This window comes from Mus musculus, chromosome 18 (assembly GCF_000001635.26).
Source record: "Mus musculus strain C57BL/6J chromosome 18, GRCm38.p6 C57BL/6J".
In the NCBI taxonomy this organism is placed as follows: Eukaryota; Metazoa; Chordata; class Mammalia; order Rodentia; family Muridae; genus Mus; species Mus musculus.
This window is the reverse complement of record NC_000084.6, coordinates 84,221,068-84,233,643: the sequence shown is the minus strand read 5'-3', so window position 1 is coordinate 84,233,643 and position 12,576 is coordinate 84,221,068. Positions and strand designations below refer to the sequence as shown.

The following is a 12,576-nucleotide window of genomic DNA, read 5'->3' as shown; positions in this document are numbered from 1 at the left end:
TAGAGTAGGATCCATAGGTATTAGTGTCAAGAAGAGTAATGTCTTGCTTGCCCTTTCTTCTGGGTTATTGCATGGGTTATACAAAGATAGGGATGAGTTCACAGAAAACAAAGAACCAGAGGTGGTGGGAACAGGGCATGGTGGGGGAAATAACCGCAGTGCAGAAATATATGACTCCGGCTGATGCCAAAAATAACCGGTAGCTCTTTTCTCCCAAAGCAGCAGCGTGCATAAAGGTGCCTGACATAACCTTTTCCAGGCACCTCACACTGAGGAAAGGGAGCACGGAGAGCAACACAGAGGGAGCAGGGAGTGCTCTAACAGCCCTTGCTAAGTTTTAGCAGGAACTTCCCAAGCTTTGCAGATGGATTATAGCGGAAATGAGAAAAATGGTGTCATTCTGTGGTTTCATTTTCTTTGTGATTTACATAGAAGAAAACAATGTTGATAGGGAAAAAATATGATTTCGAGGTGGAGGGTAGTGTCACCTAGCAGCTCCCGAGTGCTTGAAGAGCCCCATTGTTGCACAGGAGAGAATTTATACCATTCGTTGTTAAAATGACAAGCCTGCCTGAGTCAGAGCGGCCTCATTCACACCCAGGCTGAGGGGCATGATTTATTATCTGTCCTTTGAATTTCTGTGAGCATTCTGTCTAAACTTTAAAAGGGGATTGCATTTGCGATTAAATCTTAACAAATGTTGTTTTAACTAGACTGCAATATATGTTATTGACAACAAGCGACTTTTCTTCTCAGAATAACACTGGTGCTTAGGCATGCAATTTACAAAAATGACAAGGAAGGGTGGTACTTCTTCCAAGGTGAATGTAAGCTGACTGATTAGCTGGTATTTTAACTTAGATTCTTGCAAATTACAGACATAAGAAACCCTGCAATTTATATGTACTTTGGAAGTGAAAGCTTTAATCCCGTGATTCATGAAAGTAAAGTGGTAATAATTTAAGTACCATATTTTATTTATCCCTCAGGGTTGTCAGCTGATACAAGAAGTATTTCCACTATTTTGGGGTTGCTGCCTTTGGCCACCTAATTGCTTCTTAGGAAGGAAGAGGGAAATTGCTTATATAACTGCATGGAGAGTCTCTGGCAGCACCGGGCCCAGGCATCAATCAGTCCATCTGGGTAAAATCACAAGCTGACTCCGATATTGCTAAATATTTATACTGTCAAATGCACACAGACATCCAGATGAAAAGAGGCATTCATTAGGAACTCTCCAGCTTGTCAGTTTAAAGACGCAGATTAGAGCAAAACCTCCCACTATGGTACTGCGTGCTCAAGAAAAGTCTATATTTAGCCATTCCGAGCAATAAATATCATCATATTGCCTCATTTAGGTAAATAGAGAATAAATATTGTCAAGATGATCTGGAGATAATGTAAACAGATCCCTCTTCAGAGTCTGTTGCAGGGGAAATTCCAGGACAGTGATGTGCTGGCGATGCTGTGGGCTTTAACCCTTTTTCCTAATCGCATACCCCTCCCCTTTTTTGGTAGCAGAGATGTGTTAGTGACAGATTATGGGGGGAGGATGAAGAGAACAGAATGAACCACAAAGGTGATTTGAAGTTGTGTGAGTTGAAGCACTAATTAGCACGTGTGCTGAGCATTGTCTTGATAGCCCCAGAGCTGCTGCTGCCAAAAATACAGACTTGTGCACTGGTGTTGAAACCATTCCCACTCTCTCAGATGGAGCGAAACCTTGGAGCTCCAGGGAGCTTGGCAGCCCACAGGCTTGGGCCCTGTCTGAAGGTCCACCAGGTGGGCCTCACCCTGGACTGGTTTTCTACAATATTCTGTGTCATAAAAGCTTTTACAGAGGATTGGCCACTAAAGATGAGTGCTGTACCTTGACAACTCAAGTCTATGCTGAAAAAGTGCAGGCTCCTTGCACCGCAGACTATTCTATTCAGCGTGTCTGAGCAGAGAACATGGCCCTTTCCCAGGGGCACACAGTCTCTTCTCTTCACTGGTAATTGATAATTTTAGAAGTTATACTCGAAGGGAATTTTAACTGATGTCAAAGTTTTAGTTAATTACACTAGATGATTTTTTGAGATTAATAATTAACATCCCTCTTTATAACTAAATATCCATAATTAATCAGCAAATCATAACGTGAAGACTAATTAACTTCAAACTCAAATTCTAACAGAAAATCCATATTACTCTCCAGCATCATTAATTACCAAAGTAATCAAACTTATCTCTCCTGGGTTGCTGCATAAAGCTTTGTGGGTTCATCAGCTCGGCCCTGCGTGCCGAAGCCTTTCGGGAGGAACTGGAAGGGCAGTGGTGAGATTACCAGACTGCTCAGTACTGGTCACTGGCTGCCTCACTGGCAGCACTGGGGCAGGCCGGGGGAACCCAGCAAAGCGGAGCTCACATTCGCTTTTTTCCACAGGAGGGTAACCCAGGAGATCTCTAAAACTCAACCAAGCTCGTGTGCCTTGCTTTTTTCCTCACAAAATGCTAGCTGGCTAGTTTAAAACAAGTTACTTAGCAAGAGAAAACATGCAGTTAGCAGGTTTGCAAAAAGTTGGGATTTTAATAATAAAAACATAGCAACCATTAAGTGCTAAAAACAATTAAAAGAAGGTGCTGTAAAGAGAAGAAATACTGAATATAAGACAAAAAAACAAAAAACAAAACCAGCTAGAATGGGTGCCGCACTGCTCCGTATGGCGCCTGTTTGGGAGAAGTGGCTGAGTCTCTGCTGTGCAGCAGTAGGAAGGCGGCTTTGCAGTCCTCTTCAGAATGTGGCAGTTAACACCAGCAGTGTAGTTAAAATCTACGCTTCCGTCATTGCACCACCTACTTTTCAAGTGCACATGTGGGATACTGTTCTTTTGTGTGGCAGCTGTAAAAATCCTCAGCAATTTCTTCTGTCAAGAAAACTCTGGATAAATAGGGGCTGTTAACTTAGGCAGATAGCACAGGTTATGTGGTGGCAATCAGGAACTCACGGCACTTCAACTAATGGGTTATGATCAGAAACTGTTCCTAATAGCCAGCTAGACGGATCTGAATATGAAGATTTCTATAATTTTGTTGTCAGCCTGTGATGTACTCTGCTGCTAATTATTTGCAACAATTATGTTTTCCTAATAACAAAAGAAGCAGCAGTGAATTAAGTAGGCTCACCTTCAGATCTGCAGATAACAGTTTAAATGCACTTGCCATTAAGAAACAGCGTTTCTTCTTGCTTTGCGGAACCTAATTATTTCGGATGCTTGTCTTTTAAAGCCTGCTGCCTTACTTCTTCTGAACCTATTCTGTGTGTCAGCTCACACTGACGACTTCAGTAACTAGTATTTTCTCGGTCTTCGGTTTACGTCTGTACCTCCCCTAGAATGCTTACTGCATTTGGTTATTCAAAAACCATAATTAGTGCAGTAATTAACATGTGGGTTCTTCAGAGGAAGACTGGTAGGGTCCTGGGACATCTCTCATCATCCTGACTGATGTGTGGATGATAAAGAGACTGAGGTTGATGTGGTGACAGGATATGTCCTCCTGCGTGGTAACTGTGCTGCAGGGAGATTCAGACAGGACCTTGGTCCACAGGGCCTCACGTTCGGAAAAAGTAATTATCCACACTGTTTCTATAATTCAGCTAGGTGTTATCCTGCATTTGCAGCTGTCAAATCATTTGTTTTAAATGATTTTTAATAACTTATGAATACTTGAAAGTTCTGAGTTTTGCACATTATTTCCTAGCACTTTTTAAATGCAGAAGCCACCATTCATTCATTCATTCATTCATTCCTGTCTTTCCTTCCTTGTCTCTTTTTTCCACCCATTACATGGGGTCCTACCTGATGGTTTATTTCAGGCATCTGATGCTAACATCAGTCAATGCTGGACATCTTTCCTAAATTGTAGTCAGAAAAGGCTCAACTTGATCCAGTTTCTCCTTTCACGTTAGTTGAAAGTATTGTTTGTAGCCATGGTGAGTGAGTGGTATACCGTGAGTCTTGACTGAGCTTGAGAAGAGGTAGTGATGCTCTCTGTTCCCTGATCCTGGTTCTGGACCCTTCTCTGTGCTCACCTCAGAATGGGTTTGTCTCTTCAGTTCCTATGAGCAGAACTGCTTTGTCATCATTGACATCTGCCCCAAACTCCAGCCTGGTATGGATCCCCCAATAAGTCCCATGTAAAGATGAAATAACTTGAGGAGTGTCTGTCCTTCCCAACTGCAGCAGTTCCTAGAGGGCTTCAGCACAGGGTAGCCTAAAAGGCAGGGCAGTTGATTGCCACAGTGTGGCCTGGGCTGTTAAGCTGGTAGCTAACCAGGAAGCCAAGGTCATCTACAAGCTTTAAAAGCTCATCCTATTCACCTATTGCTTTCCAGAACCTTCTAAACTAACATCAACAGCCAGGGGCCACACACTCAAAGCATGAGCCAGCGGAAAGTGACTCAGTTCCAAACCGTTAACAGTGTTTTCAGATAAAACTGCTGCTTCATCATGGCTTCTTCCAGTCTGATGTGAAAGAAGATAGTGACTGCTGGATGCTAGGTGTTAATAGAGAGCAGCTTAAAGGGGACTTTAGAACTACAGGTTAGTTTCCTGTTTGGATTTTGGAGGGGTGATAGGGTTTGGGGGGCAGAATTTCAAGACAGTGTTTCTCTGTGGAGCCCTGACTGTCCTAGAACTCACTCTATAGACCAGGCTGGCCTCTAATGCATAGTAAATACACCTGCTTCTGCCTCCCAAGTGCTGGGATTAAAGGTGTTTGCCACTACCATCCAGCCAATTCCATGTTTGTTATGTTACATAGAGCCTGGCTATTAGTCTGTATTTAAAATGGAAAGATGATTAATATTGAGTAAATTCAAGTATTTAACTGCATAATATCATGTCAATTGATTCAGAGTGTACAGTGTATCTTAACTGTAATATCAGTTGCTGAGAAACGACTACACATGGTTTTAAACCAAACAGTAATCAAATCTTTTAGAGTTAGGAACTTTTAAAATTCTGATTTACTACACCATCTCTGCCATCAGAGCACAGAGCTGCTGTCCTGTGGTCATCGTCTGAGTTGGCTCACATTTGCTGTACCTGAATTTGTAAGTGTATCGCTGCTATGTATGCAGCTGTGGTTTTTAGCTTTTTTATTTTTTCCCTCTCTTTAATTCTTGAGATTGGCACGTAATTACATTTCTCCTTTCCCTTTCTTCCCTCCAAACCTCCCCACATACCCGTCTGCACTCTACTTCAAATCCATGGTCCCCTTTTCACTAATTGTCATTGCATGCATATATGGATATAGTTCTATACAGTGTGACTTCTGGAGACCTCCTGCAGTTGTCCCCATCCAGTTAGGTGTGTTCACTGGTGTCATCGTTATTCTACTCACATGTGAGCATTTTTAAACTGTGTATTATGCATATAAACATGGATGAGGGTTCTATGTATATGATTGTGAGGCCAGAAGAGAACATCAGGTTCCCTGGAGCTAGAGTTACAGAAGGCTCTTGGGTACCTGACAAAGGAAATGGGAACTAAACTCAAGTAATCTGCAAGACCAGCAAGCACCCCCAACTGCTGAGCCATCTCTCTAGCCCATATATCACCCTCTTAATGTCATTGAGTCTGGAGGAGGAGGAAGCTTTGAAAAGTGCTATGGATGCCCGTGGTGGTCCAGCATAGCTCAAAGCCCTGCCACACTACATGGCTCCAGAGAAAACAACGAGTAACACTATGTCCTATGTAGTTGCCAGCCAAGTAAGTGCATACCATGAGCTGCTTGCATTATCTCCCCTGATATGTAACTGTTTGGCAAGGTCTCCATGGCCCCACATTATAGACATAGAAGCTGAAGCCTTGGAGCTTGAAGAAGTTGCCCACACACACTCATTGCAGTACAGCCCAGATCTGTCTGAATCTTAAATCTTGGCTAAAGACATGATAAAGGAAAATGATTAAGGAGAAGACAAAATCATTAAGAGTTCAACCCTTGCTATGTTGATAAGGTAAGGTAGCAGGAGACAGTGTGACGGCAGGGAAAGCCGAAGTCCCCTCCCTATCCCTCATGAGAGAAGACTCCTAAACACTCAGCGGCTTGGTAGCACCTCCATGGCACCAGTTTGGCCAACACAGTGCCTAAGGTAAGTTCCTTAACCTGAGTGTCTCACATCGGGCTGCTACGGGAACGTCCCAAGAGAGCAAACATACAACTAACTGAGCAGGAAGAAAATGTCCAGCTCCTGTGTAACTGAAGGGCAGACAGTTAAGAACCGCATTGATTAACCACAGTACAGCCATCTGGGAGACAGTCCAGCTTGCTGTCTTCCTATAAAGCAACATGAATATACAGATGGTCTTTCCCTAATGAGGTAGAGGAGATATGGACAAGATTCAGTCTCTGTGACTGTAAGAAGCCACTGGCATCCCCCATAGGCACAGGACCATGCTTCATTGCTAAAGGCAACCTGGACTCAGACAGTCGCATCTCTTACTCCCAGGCAACCAATTCACACATATTTAGCATCTCAGAATATTTCTTATTACTTGAATTTCTGTGTCATCAATTAAAAATGAAACTTAAAAGTAAATGATAACCTAGCCTAATGATTTGGGGCTTCTTAAACTTCAGAGAATTATTTGAACAATGAGTCCTGCGTTGTCTCTGAAAAGTGAATAGGAAACTTTACAGATGAGATCTTTGGATGCTAAAACCAAGCCATGAGTTATTTTGATATCTAGTGACTGTAAAGAGAACATCATAATACGTCCTATAGAGTCCTGGCAATCCACAGGTAAAACACTGCTGTTGATGGCTATGTGCTCACATACCCATCTCCACGACCGAGCCAATTTTTCAGAAAGTCCCATTGTCTCCTCAGCGCTATAGACCTACTCTCTATCACTCACTCAGCTGGTGACTTCCCGACAGTTTTGTCTCTCCCAGAATGACACAGAAATGGAATTGAGAGTATGATGCCGTGTACACAATGTTCTTTGAGACTCATTCCCATGGTTGAGCCAAGTGTCATACGATCCTTCCATTACTGAGTAGTATTCCATTGTACTGATGTACCAGTGTGTTTAACTACTCTGCTGGTGATAGATATTTTGGTTGCTCTACTTGGGAATGATTGTAAACTGTAAATGTTTAGCACAGGTTTCAGAATAAACTTGTGTTTTTATTTCAATATAGCATGCTGTGTTAAGAAATGGCCAAATTGTTGCCCAAAGATGATTGTACCACTTTGCAGTCTCACCAACAGTATGTGAAAGTACCAGTGCCCCATGCCTTCCCCAGTACTTAGTGTTATCATCCTTCTTAATTCTAGCCAAATCGTAGTCCTTGCAGGGTGTAGCTCATAGTGGGTTTGCTGTGCATTTTCATAGTTCGTTTGTTTTTTTTTAGTGTGTATCTATGTATGAATTACTATAATTTTTAGAGAATTACTTTCTAAATAACCCTGTGCAACTCCCATTTTTGCATGGTCCTTGATGAATAGGATTCTCATTGATAGGTCTGTAATGGTGGGTGAATGGTTTATTTAAAAAAATCATTATTCCATATTACTTAAGAACCTCTTCCTGTTGAAGACCATCATGGGTCAGGTGTTTCAGGCAGAGACTGGCAGTTGCCTAGTTACTCACCAGAGTTCTTTTGGGCACTCCACACCAGCTACAGCCACATTCTACATTGTTTCCAAATTGCATTTCAGCCACGAATTCTTCAAGAATATCCATGCAAAATAAGTTTCAGCAATCTGTCTGGATTAGAAGCAAAATATATTCAAACTTGATAAGTAGAAGGATATGTGTATACATGTGTTTCAATGTGTGTTTGTGTGTGTACAACACAGAAAGTACAACATATGTGTAGATCCATTCATCTCAACAGAAACTTAAAATCCATCTAACTGAAAACAAGTAATCTTTTTATTTTGATTAAAAAGCATATTAATAGCTAAATCAATGAGCTTACATTGTATACATAAATTATACGCACTCGGCTTATCTCTTTAAATATCCTTTTCGTCGTGTGTTGGGACATTCAGCAGAACACTTGGTAAGTCGCTGGTGCTCTACGTGTAGGCGATTCTCCTTTGACCAATGGGAGTGTGGCTAAAGCTTCCTGCAAATACAAGGAGAGTATGTCAGTCCATGTGCAGAGCCTCCTAGGCAGGAGCCCCCATCGTGTCAGTGCTGTCTGGAGAATGCCAGGATCTGTGGCATCCACTCACCTACCACACTCCTTGTTGCTCTGTTCTCTGTTGTGGTGACACTCAGGCCACCGTCCTGTTCTTTTACAAAATGGAAACTTAATGCCGAGAACCTTGAGTAGCTTTCTTAGGTTTCTCAGGCTGGAAGACCAGAGTGTGATTGTTTTGGATCTCAGACAGAATATGAACGGCATTAGGATGGGTGTCTGTGCTCTGAGCCAGCAGTACCCCCATCTGCTGCTATGCAGCCCAGGGTCTACAGACCTAATGCTCTCTGTGTCTTCATCTTAATGAGTAGACATTTCCCATCTTCAGCTGTTTAAAGACTTTAAATGGGACAAAGCTCGGCCTAGACATGGCTCTTTTTTTTTTTTTAACCTTTCCTGAATTTCTATTCAAGTGCTCAGAAACAATTCTTTACTAAACTCAAACTCAGCTAAATGCAGTCATTGTAAATGCATTTGTGTGTTCCTGTGCTATAATCAGCCCATTAATTTCTAGACCCAGATAGTGTAAGTGGCTGCTGTGCTGGGGAAATGGGGGTGTGTTCAATATACAGAGGACACTGTGCTTTCATATGTAAACAGAAGGGTTCAAGATAAGGTGAGCTCATGTTTTCTGTAGACTATGCTGGGATCCCTCTGCCTGCCTAGCTGGTGCCGTGCTTTGTCAGCATTAGCCAGTAGTAGAAGAGGGTCATGTATTTGTGAGTTCTAGGCGAATGCCCAATTGTTCTAAAAAATCTACTTGACATCAAAGAGGTTATGAAATCATCATGTAGCCTATTGGTGATCGTCAGCACCAAGGCGTGCTGCCTTCTTTGAGCAAAGTCTGAGAGCTTGTCACAGGCAGAATGCAGTATCTTCCTTGACTTGGCCCCTTTGAATGGATACCCAGAGGATCTAAGTGCCGACTTACTCCAGCCTTTGTTGTTCTTCTTTCATAAAGTTGAACTTAAGGTTCAAAAAGGCCTCTCCCCCCCCCATGGGGGAGGGGATCTCTGGATAGTCTTGAGCTAAATGTTTGATGCCTATGGGAATCAAACATTTGTGTCCCAGTTTACCCTGGCTTCTGCCCTTCTCAAATTCATGCAGAGTTTCATTGAGCCAAATAAACAGGTTCCCAGTAGGTTGGAAATATTTTTAAAGAGAAAAGTATGTGATCTTTAGGAATAATATATCCAAAATTCAAACTAAATTGTGGTATATCTTGTAGAATATGTATAATACTGCTTCTATGTATAAATTTTTTAAAAAGTATTCAATAAAACAAAAAACGTGATTACAATACAGACATTAACAGAGAACTAAAACCAGCATGTTGAGCTACGTTATAGTTGCAGGGATGCACTGGATATTTATATATTATTCATGGGAAACTTGCTGTGCATGGCTACCAATGGAGTGGTGGTCCCGTTACCAGCAGAACAGACTTGGAGCAAGCATTATTCTAGCCAATGGATGTCAAGTGAAGGCCAGAACACAACAGTTTCTCTGCACACCAAAATTAAGGTACCTCCAAGTGAAGGGCAACTACCGGGGCACCTAAGGTTCCATCTTGCAACCTGGTGTCATGTGACAGCTTTGTTAGGCAAGCCTCTGTGGTAGAGGCTTTCCTGGGAGGCATGTTCTTCCTTTATTGTATGCATTATCTGCAATACTTCTTGGAATTTGTAAAATTTTCAGGTATCTTATTAATACTTTCCAACCCTAGTTCCTACAAATAGATACCCCAGCACTGTGTACATTGAGTAAGATAACTGTTAGCTCTCCAGGAAACTGCAGACATGCGCACACAGTAATCAAATGGACACATAAAAGCTGAGATGCATACTGTCACTCTCTCTGCTTTGCCCTTTGGCGATTCTGCTTTGAGTTTCTTTCAGCCAGCAAATGAGGAATTAATTCAGCACTGTCATTCTGATTGCCCTGCTATTCCAAGAAAGAGCAGAGCATTTTTTTGTTGTTGTTGTTGTTCAGCAAAATGCTTGACATCCTATAGCAGTGAACAGAAGTAAAAGTAAACAGGAAAATTCCCATGATTTGGAGAATATTATTTTAGCTTCCCAACCCCTCATTTTCTTCTGTTAATGAACCCAGTAATCAATTGCCTGTCTTCTGATCTTATGTAAAACTGGACACGTGTGAATGAATTAAACCATTCACTGACCATGTGTGATAAAGGCCAGTGGCCAGGGCAGAAGGTACCATACTGTCCTCAAGGGGGTTTGTCTGCAGTGGTAGAAGGCCTGCCTCCTCGGTGGTACCTGGTGCTTACCCTGACCCCAATCCTTCCCAGCAGAATCCTCCTCTGAATGATTGATTGTGTGGTCTTTCTAATAGTACAGGAGCCTCCCAGAATCTAGTCTCCATCTTCCTGGCCTCTTTTTAGCATCAAGTTGCTCCTCACTGTCTTCTTATGCCCCATGAATAACCCAAGTCTTGACTTCCTAGTAACCTAGGGTCATAGCATTCCCAATGTCCTCTGTTGTGTCGATAACTAGAAAGATACAGTGTGCCACACTGTGCCATGTCCTTGCAGAACAATCCAGGTTCCTTCTCTTGAGGAATTTATACTTGAGGGTAGTGGTGAAAGAACTCTAGCCATGGTTAGATTACACCCCTAAAGCTAGCCCCCAAGGTCCATTCCTTATTTGGCTACTTCCTCCTCCTGAGGCTGGCTACCAAGATCCAGCAATCAAAAATCTCCTTTGACTCAACTAATTAGATAGCCCAGTTAAACACCTCATCCTAACTAGGGGGAGTTTACTTTTATAAACCACCATTTGCCTATGGGCCACGGACAAATACCCTGCTCCTCTCCCTTGCCCTCCTTGTCCCTTCTCCCTGTACCTCTCTTCTTCCTCCTTCCTTCTTCCTCTATCTCTTGTCCTTGTCTCTAATCCCCACCCTCTGTTCATCTGAGGCAAAGAAAACCTCCTTTGTGCCGAGAACTTGGTCTAGAATGCTTTCAAGGTTCCTACAGAGGAACATTCAGAACTAGAGGATAAGTCAACAGAGTAAGGGTGATGGGAGCTTCCAGATGGCAGGCAAACTAAAGTGCTCTTGATCTTTTATTCTCTCCCTCACAGTAGGAGAGCTTCAGCGTTCAGTGGTTCACTAGAAGGGACTTAGATGTTCCAGCAGTTCCCTTCACTTCCCAGTGCTTCCTGTGACCATTCCTAAGTTCAAGTTCCTCCCTCGTATTGCATACAACACCTACCTCTTCACTCTGTTCCTGCCTCCTCCCACCACCCCACCACCACCACCACCACCACCACCCCCCACCCCCCCCCACCCCCCCCCCCCGCCGCAACCTTTCTCCCCAGGCAAACTGATTCCAGGGCTGCCATGTGCTTAGAATAATAACACAAGGCTTTCTCCACTGCTTAGGACTGCCTAGAAAAAGACCTTACTCATCCTTCAAGCTGCAGGGTTTCCTCTCTAGACAATGTGAGGCATCATTCGCTCTAATAGATTATTAATTCCTTACACACCAAAGTTTTTTGTAGTCCATATTTGACTTGTTGATATAGTAAACTGTCAATATCAGTGTTTGTTAAGGTGATTATTGATCCAAAGAAATTTAAACTAGTAATACAAATGAAAATAAACCCTAAGCATATGTAGAATTGAAGAACAGTATTACTGGGTAACTTAGAATTTACTAAAAACCTGTTTGTTTCAATACTGGATTTGAACTCCACTGAATGTCTTGCATTGTTTAGTGTTCTTTCCTGTGTTGGTGAAATCTAAATTAAAAAATTATCTTCCTTCATTATTCTTCATGACTCTGATCTTTCCGGGTCTAACTCTTGTGTCCAGAGAGAAAATTCTACTCATAGCTCCAGTAGATGATTCTGTAGTTTTGTTCAAAGAGAATGTATGCTTGACCTTTTAAAGAAATCTTTCTTAGATTCTTTTTTAAATCCCTGACTTTGCATGTCTGCTAATGGGTACAGTGTAGCCACATACAACTCAAGCAACTTACACAGGCTCCAGCCAGATCCCAGAAGTGCTGTTTCTATAAGATGATGGCCCATTCCAAGGCCTTCCTAATTTATAATTGGTGGTCCCAGTAGAATCCACTCATAGCAGGCAGCTGTGGATTACAGCAAGTTCATAAGAACCTAAGTCACAAGGGAAATGATGTGCAGTAGCCACTGTTGCCCCATGACTGAGCAGTGTCTGTCACGGGTAGGAAAGTTTCTCTAAAACAGAAAATTTTGCTCCAGGTATCGTGGTCTAGCTCCAGAATCCAGGAGAATATCATTGTAGTTTACACTGGAGTTTAACAAGGTTTTATCCTGTATTCCCTCACCAGAACAGATAGGAACCCAAAAGATAGAGTTGCTCATACCACCACTA

At 42.4% G+C, this 12,576-nt stretch overlaps 1 protein-coding gene across 1 annotated transcript in view; it reads left to right on the top strand.

Moving 5' to 3' along the window:
- The window catches only part of Zfp407 (zinc finger protein 407), a 381,839-nt gene that overhangs the window by 355,896 nt on the left and 13,367 nt on the right, over positions 1–12,576 (top strand). The window lies entirely within an intron of this gene.